Raw genomic sequence first — 6437 nt, 5'->3', positions numbered from 1 at the left:
TGGTGGTGCTCGGGGAAACAGTGACTTCCCCAATGCCTGCTGATCCCCCCTGACTAGTTTATAACAGGCCACAAGATCTTCCATGAAAACAGGCATCTTCAGGCAATCTTCAGGCATCGTCCATGAAAACATTTTTCAAGCCCTTTGGCAATCAGCTAGTGATGACAGGAGCAAGATTGTGAGGTCTGCAAGCTCCTAGTCATGAACTGTCACAAAGTTGGTAATTACAAGAAGATTGTCTAGCACTTGGATGAGGCAGGACTGTGATTCAGCAACTGTAATTGCAGCTGACTAGCCCTCTTCGGGATCTGCTCTGCTTACCCCACATGGGAAGGGGTCTAAAAAAAGCGCTTTAACAGTGCCTGTCAACCTTCTTCCTGACTGGGTAACCACGTCCAGTGGGATCACCTTTACTGTGGTCAAAATCAACAAAACCACACAATCAATTTCAGGACCTGGAACATCAGGACCCTCATGGACAATCCTAATAGTGAAAACCCAGAGTGCCACTGCAATTGTGGCTCAGATGACACAAGATCAATGTCAATGCACTTGGCAAGACCTGGCAAATGGGAAAAGAGCAGCTCAAAGAACATGGAGGTGGCTGGAGAATGGTAAACAGGAAGGAGAATGCTGGTTGCATGGAGTTGGTTTTGCCCTCAAGAACGATCTAACAAAACAACTCAGTGAGTTCCCTGTCTGAATTAACGAGCACCTTATGACTCTTCAACTTAAACTGTCATCCATGTGTATGCCCTGATTCTTGCTGACAGTGAAACGAAGGAGGAATTCTATGCCAACCATGACCAAGTCCTTTCTGCTGTTCCAAAGGGAGACAGACTTACTCTTCTCAGTGTTTTCAATGCCAGAGTTGAAATGAACTCAAGTGTCTGGCAAGGAAGAAGTAGGAAAGGTCAACTCCAACAGCATCCTCCTTTTGACCAAGTATGTGGAACATGGGCTCATCATCACCAACACCCTGTTCCACCAAAAAAACCCAAGCACAAAACATCATGGCAACACCTGCAATCTAAGCGTTGGCACCTGATTGACTATGTTATTGTTCATGGCTGGGATTGCAAAGATGTCTGCATCATCTGAGCTGATGATTGCTGGACAATGACTCATCTGCTCAGTTAAATCATTCAAGCTGGCTCCCAGATGATGGTTGCAGCAGAATCCATGTCAATGGAAGATCAGCATCGAAGGACTCAAGGACCTAATCACGTGAGACCTCTTCCACCAGTGCCTCAATGAAAAATTGGTGAATTACAATCAACAACAGTGAGAGAATGTCAGCAGTGCTTGGGCTGCCTTCAAGTCCATCAGCAGCAGCACCTGCAAAGAGACATTTGTATTCTCTACCAGGAAACATCAAGACTGGTTTGATGGGAATGACTGGGTGATCCAAGAGTTGATCAACCACAAATGTAAGGTCTTTTGTGCTTGGCAGAATGAATATCCAACAAGCCAAGGCAGAAGTTCAAAGGGGAGAACCCATGGTATGAAGAACAGATGATGGGAAGACAAGGCAAAGGAGATTCAACATCTGGCTGATATCCATGAGATGTATAGTTTTTTTAATGCCACCAAAGCCATCTATGGTCTAAGCACTCAGGGATCAATCCCCTTGAGACCTAAGGATGGAAGAGACATGATCCATCAGTGCCCACTGGAAGAAGCATTTTGAAGACCTTCTCAGTCAAACTTCTGTTTTTATTGAGAGTGTTCTCAACTCCATCCTGCAACATCCAAACAGAAGCAGTCTTGGAATCCCTCCGACCCTTGAGGAAGTGAGAAAAGCCATCAAACAGATGAAGAAGAATAAGGCATCTTGAGCCAGTGGTATACCATGGGTCTCCAGTACCCAGGGGCCAATACTTGCATTTACACCCCCTGCCCTGTCCGTGGCCAATTGCTGAGTGGGGGGGGGGTTGGTCCCCTGGCAACAAATCACTGAGCCCAGAAACGCCAGTGGCAAAACTAGAAGTGCCACCAGGAAACCAAGTACCCCTGGAGGGCCTGTCCAGCACTCCCCCTCCCCCAAGCTGGCACTGGGGAACATGTCCCCTGCCCTCACACCCACCATCGGTACAGCACCATCTGAAGCTGATGGAATCTCTGCTAAAATCTTGAAGCAGGAGGAGACAAGCTCGCATCACAGCTCCATGTCCTCATCTGAAGGATTTGGAATGATGAGGAAAGCTCAGATGACCTCAGGGATGTCATGAAATGGCAGTCTTCAAGAAAAGAGACAAGTTCAACTGTGGAAATTACAGAGGGATTGCTTTGATGTCCACCACAGAAAAGATCAATGTAAGAACCCCCCGAACCATCTCCTTCCAGTTGCTGAAGAGCTCCTCCTGGAATCTTAGTGTAGGCTTAGGTCATCAAGAAGTACAACTAACATGATCTTCACTGTTGGCACTGGATTTATGACCCAGATACTTTGTTCTGGACAGACTCAGACCTACCATGACCTCTTCATTCAATAATAGGTGAATTTTATTGATGTACAGTGATAGCAGATAAGAATAATGCAAACAATTCTATATCTACCAGTCCTAGAGCTGTCATCAGAGGGAAGGTACATGTGGCCAGAATGCGAACTTCACCCTGAGGTCCTCTCTTGAATACCAAATGTCAGCAGCCTGGACGTCAGAGGTCCAGGCCCACCCCCAACCCCTGGGGGGAAGGATAAAGCTGGGCTGGTGGTATGCTCTCTGTCCATGGTGGCCTCAGATTCCCCTCTTGGGGACTCTTCGCTGCTCTGAAATCCCTTCTTTTTTATTATTTTCCTTTCCTGATGACTTTTCATTTCTGGCCATCACTGATTGGTCTCTCAGTGGTCATCATACTTGTCGCTGGTAGGTGTTGTAAGGCTTTGGGGACCTCTCTGTGGGTGCCTTGCCCCCCCAGCAATGTCAGGGTGAAACTCTATTCCAGTGCCACCTAGATGGTCTAGGTGCTGCCTCTTTTCTTTCCTGCCATGTCTTTGGTGTCATTAGTTGGGGAGACAGTTCCCTGTTGGGGGCCTGGAGGGGTCTCGGCTATGGGGTTGTCTTCATGGGGCTCCAAACCTCCCCTTTACCCCACCCTTACCATGCCTTCGGCCTGGGTTGATGCTGCTCCCTGCAGATCTTCCCCACACTGCCCGCCTTGCAAGGGCTAGGTCTTCTGGGCCATGAACATTCAGGGGTACGCCCCTGGTTCTCAGGCTGGTTTTTCCCTCTTCAAGAAAATAAACTTGGCCCTGCTGGGGTCATCTGCAACTCAACTGAAAATAACGGCCCCTGCTAGTGGAACTCCTGAGCTTGCCTTTCTCTCTCTCTCTCTCTCTCTCTTTCGGGACTCCTTTCTATCCCCCTCCAAAGGGACTTGTTTGTCTTCTCCCCTCTAACAGGCAGGGGTACTGGGACTGCCCTTGTGACCTACCAGTTCCTCTGGTGTCCCCACCCTGGAGCCCGTTTGACTTGGGGTCCCATTGTCCTGGTCCCATCTCCCTGGGGTCTCGTCGCCCAGGTGCTGGCATCACTCCTCTCCCCTTTCCCGGGGCTTGTGGTTCCTCATGCTCTGTCCCCTCCAGAGCCATCTGAGGATGAATGCAGACTTGAGGGTCAGCCCTCAGTCCCGGTTCTGGGGCTCCTAGTCAGAGCCTTGCCATTCCCCAGTGGCATCCCACCTGATTGCTGCCTCCCAGCAGGGCTCCTTGGCTCCTGTTGACCCCCAAACCTGCCTTTTGCCTTGCTGGTCTCCTGGGATGGCTGCCTCCTTCTTCAGGAAGCTGGGGCTAGAGCTGGAACCTCCCAGCTCTTGAGCTGGCGTCTCCCAGTTGGTGTTCCGCCTCTCTCTCTCTGGCTTTTCCCCAGCTGTTTCTCTGGCCACCTTTTGAGCAGCCCACGCTGCTCTGAGGCCATGCCCCTGGCTCGCTCTGATACGCAAGCTCAGGAAGCTGTGAAACCCCCCACTGCCACCTGTCTGGGCTCCTACAGTGAGTGCCGTGGTGCTCTAGTTAGGGGTCCAGGCCATGCTGGGGGGCGGTCCTGTCTCCACTCTCACAATACTGTCCACATTCTGTCCTGTCAGCATAATCCTTTGGTTCACAAACCTAACACATGCACACATCCTAATTTGGGCTTTACCAGTCTTCTCCTAATTTGTTCTGTTCCCCAAAACTGGAAATCTCAAGGGCCCTGCAGCTGGGTACTGTGATCTGGTGCCACCTTATCTCATGTTATGTAACAGTGTGGTACAAGTCTTTAATTTCCCAGCCTGTGTGTCTGCTCACTGCTCGCCTGTGAGACATAGCAGGCCTTGATAAAACTTTCAGAAACAGACTTTTTTAAATCAATTAACCCTTGCTGTTGCCTGTACCATTATTCTAATGCATATCTACTTTACCTATAAGCCAATTCTCAAAAGCAAACCTCTAAATACTATTTTCTAGCCATCAGTCACCAGCTGCAGGAAAAATGCAGGAAACAACATAAACCTCTCCTCTTCTTTCACCTCTTGAAAGCCTTCAACTTGGTCAGTTTAGAAGTGCTGTGGAGAATCCTTCTGAAGTGTGGATGCCCACCGAAATTCATCATCATTCTTTGCCTGTTCCATGTCAGTATGCAAGTAGTGATTCTCAGCAATGGATCTATCGCAGATCCTTTTGAAGTTAAGATGGAAGTTAAGCAAAGCTGCATCATCGCTCCAACACTCTTCTCAATATTCCCTACCAGGATACCACGTCTGACCGCCAACAAGCTTCCAGATGGAATACAACTAAACTACTAAATGAATGGTAAATTATTTAATCTCAGCCAACTCCAAGCCAAAACCAAGACCCACCCTGACCTCAATCATTGAGTCACAGTAGTACACTTATGATGCTGTAGTATATGATCACTCAGAAGCAGACCTTTAGGCAATCATCAATGTCTTTATCAAGGCATACAAGAAAATGGGACTGAATCTCAACATTCAGAAGACTAAGGTCCTCCAGCAACAAGCTCATAATGAACAGTTCCCAGGTCCAGTATTTTAGAACCATGGTGAGACTCTGGGAAATGTTGAGGTACCACAGAAGCCACCTTTTGTAGAAATCTGACATTGACAAAGAAATCCAATACTGCCTCAAATGTGCAAATACAGCCTTCAGATGCCTGAGCAAATACGTGTTTGAAGATCATGGTATCAGATCCATAACCAAGCTCATCATTTCTCAAGCAGTTTTGATCCCCACCTTATTGTACGGATCTGAAACGTAGAAAATGTACAGGAGACACTTGAACTTGTTGGAGAAGTAACATCAAAGCTGCCTGTGGAAGATCTTATGAATCCAGTGGGAAGATAGAAACACAAACAGTAGTGTCCTCTTGCAAGCAAACACTACAAGCATCGAGGCAATGATCATCCAGCGTCAACGCTGGGCTGGCCACGTCATCTGGATGCCCAACTTCAGACTCCCAAAGCAAGTTTTATTCTCCCAGCTCATTCAAGATGTATGCTCAAGAGGAGGACAGAAAAAGCGCTTCAAGGACATCCTCAAGGCTAACTTGAAAAATACAACATTGACATCAACTCGTGGGAGACTATTGCCCAGGACCACCCCAAATGGAGGAAGAATCTGCTGCAAGGATCTCAGCATTTTGACACGTCATGACAACAACAGGAGATGGAAAAGCTGGAGCTGCAGAAACAGCATGTCATGGACTGAATCAAGAATTCAGAGCCACTCACCCCATGTGGAAACACACGCCCAAGTTGCAACAATGTCTGTTGATCCCGGATCAGCCTCTTCAGCCATCTTTGGACCCAGAGATAAGACATTCATAGAAGACAGTAATCCATGACTGTAAGAGATTGCTAAAGAGAAGAATACTTACACAGCATTGTTCCATAAAGTGGGACCATATTAATCCCCATCCACAGTCTTTAATTTATCTGAATGCATTTGATATAAATTCTGAGATTTTGAAATTTCCTCATAAATCACTTTCTGCTCACCTCCATTCCTGTTTGCACATTCAACTTCTGCAATCTGAACCTATTTCAATTCACCCATTGTGACAATACAGGATCAGCTTTATAATTTGAGTACATTTATTGATACATCTGTTGTTGAATCTTTCAAAGGACAAATTAAGAATAAGACTATGAATAAGGAGAAAGGTTCTAAGTAACACATGCAAAGGGAATAAATCAGACAAGAGAAAAATGTTCTGCAATCTGAAAAGTAGCAACCATTAAATAGAGGGAAAACATAATTTCTTAAGCCTCACTTGTACATCAGAATAGTAAAAATCTGAGTCGTGAGGATCAGTTTCATAGATTTCATAGACATCAGGGCTGGAAGGGACCTCGGGAGATCATTGAGTCCAGCCCCCTGCCCAAAGGGCAGGAAGTCAGCTGGGGTCATAGGATCCCAGCAAGATAAGCATCCAATT

The sequence above is a fragment of the Crocodylus porosus genome, unplaced genomic scaffold (assembly GCF_001723895.1).
Source record: "Crocodylus porosus isolate Cpor-Errol unplaced genomic scaffold, CroPor_comp1, whole genome shotgun sequence".
Taxonomy (NCBI): domain Eukaryota; kingdom Metazoa; phylum Chordata; order Crocodylia; family Crocodylidae; genus Crocodylus; species Crocodylus porosus.
The sequence above is the reverse complement of the archived record's forward strand: the minus strand, read 5'-3'. Positions refer to the sequence as shown.